Genomic DNA, 10327 nt, shown 5'->3' on the forward strand with positions numbered 1-10327 from the left:
GACATGAAACTGTTTAGGAAAATGTTATTTTTTGCTGAAAAATATATGATTTATATTCTGTATGCTTTTTAAAACAAATTGTGTATTAAACCAAATTTCTAGATTAAAGAAATCCATTATAAAAAAGGAGCGACACCTCAAGGGCCATTCATTAAAACTCCTTACCTGAAGAGAAATCACCTCAATGATATCCCCAAAAAGGAGTCACTCATTTTTCATCAGAAGTGCTCTAAGAGTGAGGGAGATTGAACTGGGAAGTTTTTTCCTTATATTGAATTTAAATCTACCTGTCTGCAATTTCCCCCCATTCCCCCTAGTTGTTTTTGTTATTGTTCTTCATAACCTAAGAAGAGAAGACCATGACATTAAGTGAATGATTACATGATGTGCACATTATGTTCACTAAAATGAGGAAGTGTTGTGCAAAGACACCTCACTGGCACTTCCAGAACCACCTTAATCCAATGTATTGACATCTGCTGTTGGTCTGGTCACAGTGGGAATTGACCTTTTAGATGTAGATCTTTCCCATATCATCAAGGTGCCACCACAGAATTATTCTAACAGCAGGGAGAGTATCAGCATGGTATTTTTGGGTGATAAATTTACTGCCTTTACTTTGAAAATCAGAGAGTTCAAAGCAGACCTGAGTCACCTGAATATCCCAGCCAGGAATAATGAAATAGGACCCTATATCTATTTTGTTGGCTTTTAGAAATGGGGCCATGATTAAGAAGGATGACCAGGAGCATTCCTATTGTTTCACTACCAGTGAAATTCTTGGACTGGGGCAAGCTGGAATAGAGCAAAAGCACTTGCCAAGAATGTTTCATTAATCAAGAATGAAAGTTGGAGGTTCGAAAAGAAGCAGAGACCATCATAGTTCCAACCATAAACAATGTTGACTAGCAAGACAGCTGGGGTTATTTTCATTATCCCCTGGGCAGCTTCCAGGAAACCAAAGTCTTTGGGTTCTGGGGGAAGTATGGTTGCAGAGCTAATTAACATAGACAATCAAGTGACAGGCTAGTTTTGTTTTACTTTTAAAAGCTTGTTGCCAAATATTTCCAGACTGATGATTAGACCATTGTGAGACAGATTAGCTTTATCCTATTGCCCAAAAGATTATTGCCATAAAATTACCTCTTAGTTTTGACTCTAAGGATTTGAGAGTTTATCTAGTCCAACTACCCCACTATACAAATGAGGAAACTAAGGCAGAAAGAAAATTTTACTTATCCAAGGTCATATTCATAATAAAGAGCAGAACTAGTATTCAAAGCCTAAATCATCTGAACCCAAATTTAGACCTTTTCCCACATGAATAAAGAAAGGGGAAAAATGACAAGTCCAATTTGGCTGAGGATTAGAATATAAGAGAATGGGAGATAAACAAAGAAAATAAATTTGTAGAAAAAACTGTGGAGAGGGCCTTGATCAGCAATGAAAGCTAATGAATGTTTTTATATAGAGGTGTGCTTGTTAAAAACTTTTTATTTCTATCAAAAATTTTCATTTTTATTCCTGATGCTCTTTATTCCATGTTTGATTGTGAGTTCTTATCCTAGCTGTGTATTGAAAGGTAATTTTTTTCCTTGCTCTTTGGTTTCCCCTGTAACCTTGTATGTCTAAGCCATGTATACATTTGAAAATTATCTTGGTATATGGTGTGAATTAGTATAAACCTAACAAAGACTATTTTCTTATTGCCAAACAATAAATCCTTACCTAAGTAGCTGTGGCCTAAAGTTATTAGAAAGACTGCTAACAGAAATGGGACCACTCTATTAGAGAAGACAAGAGATTAGTTTTGCTAGAAAGCAATACAGGGTTTGGTAAGATGATAGACCGTTCTGTTAACAGTGACTACTCTTTCAGTTTTTCAAGATACTGTCCTTAATGCCAATAGCATATGTGTTAAGTATGAGCTCTCTAGTATCATCAAAGACACTGATGAAGTCATTAAATACATGATCAAGTTTAGGATAAGTGCATGTATGAAATGAGTTTGATATTTCACAGAATCCTAGCATTCTAAAGCTGAAGTAGACATGTCAATCAATAAATATATAATATTAGGGGTCAACTATGTGCTAAGTGCTGTGATATAAAGGCAAAAGATAGTCTCTGCTCTCAAGAAACTCATAGTCCAATGAGGAAGATGACATCCAAACAACTATGTTCAATTAATATATATATAAGGAGTCCCTGTTTCTCACCTGGCTTCAGTACTTTGGCATTTCTCTGGCTTCTTTACTTGCCACTAGTCTCTCCAGACCTCTCTAGCAGTTGGAGATATGAGACTGGAGGTCAGAAGAGAGAGAGAAGGGCTGCATAAGTAGATATGAGAACCATCAGCACAAAGACGGTAATTAAATTCGTGGTAGTTGATGAGATCATTAAGTGACATAATAAAGAGAGGGGGAAAAAAGGGCTGAGGACTGAGTCATGGAGAACACACATCATTACTGTTCTCAAGATGCAACAAAAGACACAGAAAAGGAGAATAAACAGGATACAGTAGTATCATAAAAAAAAAAAACTAGAGGAAAGACAGTAACAAGACTATTTTAGACAATCTTCCTCAAGGAGTTTAGTTACAAAAGTGAGGAGTGATATGGGCCAATAGCTAATATGGAAATGAATGAAATGGGGGAAACATGATCATTATAGGTCAGAAATGAAACAGCTAATAGGGAGATTGAAAATAAGTGAGAGTAGGGATCACAGAGGGGCTCTCTGCAAGAAAAGAATGACTGGATTGGGATCACTCATACACATAAAGAGTTTTTCCTTGGCAAAGAAAAGGGCTGCCTTGTCCTGTGAGACAGGTGCCACAGAGATAGTGACATACATACCTGAGAGATGTAAGATCAAGAGGAGATAAGAGAAAGTTTTAGGAAATGGCCTCACCTTATTTTTTTTCATTGAAATATGAGGTAAGGTCTTCAGATGAGAGACGGGGTATAGAGGAGTTATAAAAGATATGAGGAGGCATGAAAAGGTTAAATGTCACTATACTGAGGGAAATAATAAGTCACTTAGGGAGATGTAAAAGGATTGTCCTGAAGCACTGAGGGCCCATTTGAGAATATGTAACAGGAATTTATAGTTAAGCCAGTTATTATGGTTTTATTATTTTTTCACCTGAATTGAAGTGAAGGCAATGGATGATGGTAGTAATCCAGGAGTAAGAGGTGGCAGGAGAGTGTGTGTGTGTGTGTGTGTGTGTGTGTGTGTGAGAGAGAGAGAGAGAGAGAGAGAGAGAGAAAGAGAGAGAGTTGAATTTGCCTTTCAATAAGATCATTTTGGCAGATGAGTGGAGTATGAACTGGACTGAGGAAAAATTTAAGGCAGGTAGAATCTATATAATAATATGCTATTGCAAGGAGGGAGTAGTGGCCAGCAATGAAGCAGTGGAATGACAAGAATAGAATGAGAAATATAACAATTATAATTACAAAAAGGGTTGAGAGCATATTATTTTATTGGAAAATTCATGATACTATCTAGTGATACAGGATTTGTGGAGAATGAATAATTAAAATCTCTACTCTTTTATTTTTGCAAATATATTATAGCACCTATTTGTTTTCATGTATTCATTCAGAAGTTCTTATAGCATGCTAACGTGGTCAGGTAGGATTCATAGTATTTTCTTATAATGAACAAAAATAAGTGACTAAAACCCTATAGCATATTGTAACTTTTTTAGAGAGTTTACAGAATCACTAGATCATAGATTAAGAGGTAGGAGAGACCTGAGAAATCAATATTGTCTAATTCCTTTATATTACAGATAAGGAAACAAGTTCAACATAGCTAAGTAACTTGCTCAAAATCACAAAATGTAGAAAAAATATCAATCAGGATTTGAACATGAGCCATATGGCTTCAAATTCTGTGATTTCTTCACAATATTTCAAACTAAAAGTCTTCTTTAACCAACTTTAAATGTATGATTCTACCTATAATATTTAATCTGGAAGCACAACAGGCAATTTCCCTAAGTTTCTTATTTCTTAGCATTGACTAAAATTATAATTTTAATATTTCTATTTTTTCTCAAAATATATGTACTTCTAAAATCTCATGCCCAGAATTTTCTGTATTTTATATCTCTAGTATTTTTGGGAGAAGAAAGATGGTTCTTCAACTTGATAACTTTCAGTTTTGTTTTCAAAGAGTTTCAACTTAATTTTAATCAATTGTTTTTCAAAGACTGGGAGAAACTTCTGGATTTCTAGTAGTTCTGCATTGTTATTTCCCAGTTTCACAAAGGCTATGGTGAAAACTGTTTTGTTGGTGATAGTACTGAGTTTTTTTGCTTCTTTTCTAGATAAAATTCTTATTTTTTTATTTCAGTCGGGTTTAGAATTTCTTCAGAAAAAGAATAATATGTAATTCTATTAGGTATTTCCCATCCCTAGGTAAGAAAATGAGAAAACCATTAAGTTACCTACTTGTTAAATTTATGAGGTGAATTTTGATACTTTATTTGTTATATCACCAGAACTTCTCCTAGTAATCCTCTCTCTCTCCTCTAAAAGCCATATTATATAATATTAATTCTTAAAGAAAAAGAGGGGGGAAAAATCATCAAAACTGACCAATACCCTGGACAACTCTGAAAAATATGAAATACTCTACCACCATGGATCTCCTATCTCAGCAAAAAAATTGGAATGGGAGAAATGTCTATTTATAGCATTAGAGCTGATTTTTCTTTGCCTAGTTTTCCATATTCAACTTTGATATTTTATTTCAATTGGTCATTTTGTATATTGCTGTTTTTATTCTATTTACTTACATAAGTCCATCTGTTTTCCTATGTTTCTCTGGGTTCATGATTTCTTACAGTAATATCCTTTTATGTGTATGCATCACAATTTATTTAGTCAATCCCCAATAGAGGTACATCTATTTTGTTTTCCTAACCATCACATAAAATGCTGCATTAAATATTTTGGTGATAAGGGAATATCATTCTTATAAAAAAACCTCCTTGATTTCCAAAATGGTTATTGATTCACAATTCCATCAACAATGTTCTAGCATGCCTACTTCCTTTGAACTCCTCCAATATTGATTATTTATCATTTGTTATCTTTGCCAATCTATAGAAAGTGAAGTGAAACATCAGGTTTGTTCTGAATTTTATTTCTATGATTTTGAGTCATCTGGCATAATTATTTTTTAGGTTTTTCAAGGCAAATGGGGTTAAGTGGCTTGCCCAAGGCCACACAGCTAGGTCATTATTAAGTGTCTGAGACCGGATTTGAACCCAGGTACTCCTGACTCCAAGGCCGGTGCTTTATCCGCTACGCCACCTAGCCACCCCATTGGCATAATTTTTCTAATGGTTAACAGCTTTCAATTCATTTAGGATTTGTTTTTCATATTCTTTGAACATCTATTTATTGGGGGGAAAGCTTTTGGTTTTCTAAAGATCTGTATAAGTTGTTTATAAATCTTGGATATCAAAGAAATCTGACAAATATTTTTTTCCCTCTTTTGGCCATTTCCCTTATCTAAAGTGCATTAATTTTGTTTATGCAGAAGCTTTTTAGTTTCATGAAATCAGTCATTTAACTTTTGTAATTGCTTCTATCCTTTGTTTGGTTAAGATTATGCTCACCATGGGGTGGCTAGGTGGCGTAGGGGATAAAGCACCGGCCTTGGAGTCAGGAGTACCTGGGTTCAAATCCGGTCTCAGACACTTAATAATTACCTAGCTGTGTGGCCTTGGGCAAGCCACTTAACCCCATTGCCTTGCAAAAACCTAAAAAAAAAAAAAAAAAAAGATTTTGCTCATCAGTCATGATTCTGATCTGCTCTTCTCATCTTTAATAATTAGATCATATACATTTTGAATTTATGTTGTGAAATGTGGTTTAAGATGTTAGCTTAATCATAATTCCTTCTAGACTGCTTTCCAGTTTTCCCAGCAATTTTTATGAAAAGGAGAGTTCTTTCTGAAGTAGTTTATGATTTCCAGTTTATAAAGCACTGGATTAGTGAGTTGTATTATTTTTGATTCCCCTTTGTCCAGTCTATTCCTTTGATTGAATACACTTTTTTGGTTCAATAATCACATTAGTTTTTGTTATAAATTGTGACTTTAACTTATCAAGGATTGCTAAATGCTCTCTTACTATTTTCCCTTCTTGTGCTGGGGAATCACCTTTCTACTAGCCATTCTTGTTCCGTATTTTCCTTTTCAAAGATCATTCTCCATAACAGAAAAATGAGAAGCAAAATAAGAGTAAAGTAGTTTTGCCTTCTCTCTTGGCATCTGTTGATATAATCCTAAACCATCCCATCATTTCCTGCAATTTTAGCTACCCCTATTTTATTGCTTTTCACTTTTTTCAAATATACATTTTTTTTCATTCCTATGATATTTTCCTGGTAAGTAAAAAATAATAAATATGCAGTCCTATCAAGGAAAATGTGGCCGATATATTCTTTATAGAAAACATTTCTGAGATGCTCTAAGGAAATTTCACATCAAAGAAAATATATATTAATTCGAAAGTATTTGAAAGATTACTTTTTAATTCATAAGATTATTAGGAATATATGAAAACAGATGAAATTTTTTTCAATGTACTGAACCAAATAGTTTCAATCATGTGTTTAATGTCCTTAATATTTAAAAGTATGTGGTGGGGGTGGTTAGGTGACCCAGTGGAGAGTGCTCCAACCCTGGAGTCAGGGGTACCTGAGTTCAAATCTGACCTCAGACACTTACTAATTACCCAGCTGTGTGGCATTGGACAAGCCACTTAACCCCATTTGCCTTGCAACCCCCCCACCACCACCAAAAGAAACCATGTGGTGGTGAGGAAGTCCTGAGAAGGAATGATATCTTGTTTTATGTACTTTTTAGCACAGTCCAATGCCTCTGATACTGCCTTGGAAATAAGGTATTCCACATTAAAGAAATTTAATTTTAGGGATAAACTAAAACAAAATCTCAATGAATAAGCAAATATTACTATCAAGTGAAACTCAATATAATGGATAAACCTTTGTTTTCACTCACTTTATAAAATGCTATCAAGAGTTCCTTTAGAACCCCCATATCTGGGTAGCCATTAGATGCTATGAATGTTAATATGGCAATAAAGCTGCAAAATAAATAAATAAAGTAAATGTTCAAATGAAGTATAAAAAAAATTAAATTAGAGTTTGTTTTGCTTGCAAGAGAAATTCTCTGATTTATTATTACGGTCAAATTTCAGAAAATTCTGAAAATCAAGGTACTTACTGGTAGTTGTTAACAGGTATTGAATTATTCTCTTTGTTAAATTAGAGCAAAAAAATCTATGCTAGGGGCAGCTAGGTGGCGCAGTGGATAAAGCACCAGCCCTGGATTCAGGAGTACCTGGGTTCAAATCAGGTCTCAAACACTTAATAATTACCTAGCTGTGTGGCCCTGGGCAAGCCACTTAACTCCATTTGCCTTGCAAAAACCTAAAAAAATAAATAAATAAATCTAAGCTATTGCCCTCTGTTGATTATCTCCAATATATCCTATATAGATCTTGTTTGTATAAAGACATTTTCATATTGTGTTAGAGACCTATTAACTGTGATTTCCTTGAGAGCAGGGATTGTCTTTTAACTGTTTTTCTTTTTATTTCCAGTACTTAATGTAGGGCCTGAAACATAACACATGTTTAGTAAGTATTTAATGACTGATTGATTATTGATAATTTTTTTTAAAAATTGTTATTAAGAACTCCCAAAATAATTGCAAGTAAAAAATCAAACTACTGTCTTGTCTTCTGGATATTAAGGACTGTAAATAAAGCAATCATCTTAAATAAAACCTTTTTAATTTATAGAAACTTTAAATTTATTTTTTCTAATTTACAGTAGCATGGAGCCTACAACTTGGTTTATAGAATTTTAAAAAGTGATTAACTTCTCCATCTAATACACTAGACTACTTGGAAATATCATGATATTAAGTAATATATTTATTCACATGAGTCATGCTATAAGCCAATAATTTATAGGAAATAAAGAAATATATCCTGGATAAACATAATTACCTTTTTTCCTACCACAGTTTAAAGCAAATGGAAAAGCTTAAAGGAAGAAAAACAGGCATGCTGCTATCATTCAGAAATGACATCCTTTTATGTATTGAGCTACTTTATATGTAATAAACAAAAATTCAAAATATACAACTGAACTTAAAAATTTGATTTAGCAGGTATTACAATATTTTAAGGAAAAGATAAAATGATCACTTATGACAAGCTATTAATCTACAAAGAATAAGAGGCTACATTAAACCTCAAAGAGATTCTGATTAATTTTTCCTTGTTTCTCTACTGACTATTAATATTATATGTATCAAAAAGGGTATAAAAGAAAACACATGACTGGAAATACTAAAAAGAACCCAAAAATATTTTTTCAGGAAACAGTTATCATTTTCCCAAATAGCTGTAAATTGAAACCTGATATTTCAAAAATATTCTTTTTAAATAAAAGGAAACAAACATCAACAAAAATTTCATTTAATTATGTATAAATTGCCAGGATTAAAATTTAACATATTATTTAGCAGACTATCTTCAATCCAATAAGTATGCATTAAGCAACTATTATGTGCCATGAATTATCAAGATGCATATTCTGTAATAGAAGGAAACAATGTTCAGAGATAAATGAACGACAATATATTTAATACAAGGTAATTACTAGACAGGGAATAGATGTGGTGAAGCAACAAGAACTGAGAGAATCAGGAAAGACCTCATTTAGTAGGTAGCATTTGATCTAACTTAAAAGGACTAGGGATTTCACAAGATAGGGGTGAGGAAGATTTCAAGATGATTTCAAGAAGGGATATAGGTCTTGTTATCAAGGAACTCAATGTTTAATAGGGGAGACTATGAAAATAATTATGTAAAACAAAGTATTTTTAGGCTATATTGAGGATAATTTCAGAAGCCAGGGAAAGCATGCAGTAGAGATGAAGAGAAAGAGAGTTTTAAGAATGGAGGGCTAGAGTAAAAATACATGGAATCTGGAGATGGAGCATTGGGTGCTAGAAATAATAAAGGGGCCAGTGTCACTGGTTTATAGAGGATGCAGTAGAGGGGACAGGGGGCAGTATAGGAAGACTGAAGGAGGGAGATGGGCATGTTTGTAGGTAGTAGAAAAGTAGCCAATTGATAGTGAAGAGATTAGTAAAAGAGTTATAGCTTCAGTTTTTTTCAATGAAATATGAGGCAAGGGTTTAAGATGAAAGGCTTGGGGGAGGGGGAGTGATGGGAGATTTGAGGAAGAATTAAAAGGTTTAGAAAAGTCACTGTGGTAAGTGGGATAGTAAATGGATTAGTGAGACATAACTTATAGTGGACTTAGTCATCATGGTTTAATGACTTTCTCCAGCTTCATTCAACAGCACAAGACTGGAGTGAGTGGAAATAATCCAAGTCTGAGGTGTTGAAAGGGAGAAGACCTTTTAATAGAAAAAGAAGAGACATTTGAACTGGTCACTGGGTCGAGATTGCCTGTGCAGGGGTGATAACTGGAATATAATGCAGAGGTGGATATAATAGTAGTCACATTGAGGATGAAGAAGAGGGCTTGGAGTTGGAAATTCCAGAAGAAGAGGAAGAATGATCATGACAAGATAAAGCAATTTCCAAGGTCATGAACACGAATATCAAATCACTGAGATTTAGGTAAGTTATCAATGTCCATAGGAATGTATCACAGAAAATAGTATTGAAGATCTGTTAATGGGGTAAGAAGTCAACTCCAATAAATTTCAGAAGAAACTTTGCTTATTAGATAGTACAAAATATTTCGAGGATTGTGGTCTGGGGTTCAGCATTATGGGCTGTTAGGCTTACTGTATCTGTTTATGGTGAGCTCTATGGACCATTCATCTAGTTAACTTCCTTACCAATTGAATGGAAGATGGAACAGGGGATGGAGAAATGGGTGTGAAGAATGGCAACTTAGTGATTCAGAATCACCAAGATAGGAAGAGTAGGGTAGGAAGGAGTTCAGGGAGGTTATCATTGTCTAAAGGGATTTAAGCTTGGGTGAGGTAAGGCAATCCTAATGGAACTGCAGGTGACTAGAGAGGATGAGCGAAACATGGTTGAATGGCTATACGGGTAGTCATAGCAAGGCAAGGCAACCCTTTTAGAGATGTAACTGGCTAGAAAGGAGTTCTATCTGATTTTTCTCCTCCTAATACATTTATTTCTGATGTACAACAAAATACAAGCATTTGCTATAACTTCATCATAATGCTACTTCCTTCAGTACTTTAAGGTTCATGAAATGA

The sequence above is a fragment of the Macrotis lagotis genome, chromosome 1 (assembly GCF_037893015.1).
Source record: "Macrotis lagotis isolate mMagLag1 chromosome 1, bilby.v1.9.chrom.fasta, whole genome shotgun sequence".
Taxonomy (NCBI): domain Eukaryota; kingdom Metazoa; phylum Chordata; class Mammalia; order Peramelemorphia; family Peramelidae; genus Macrotis; species Macrotis lagotis.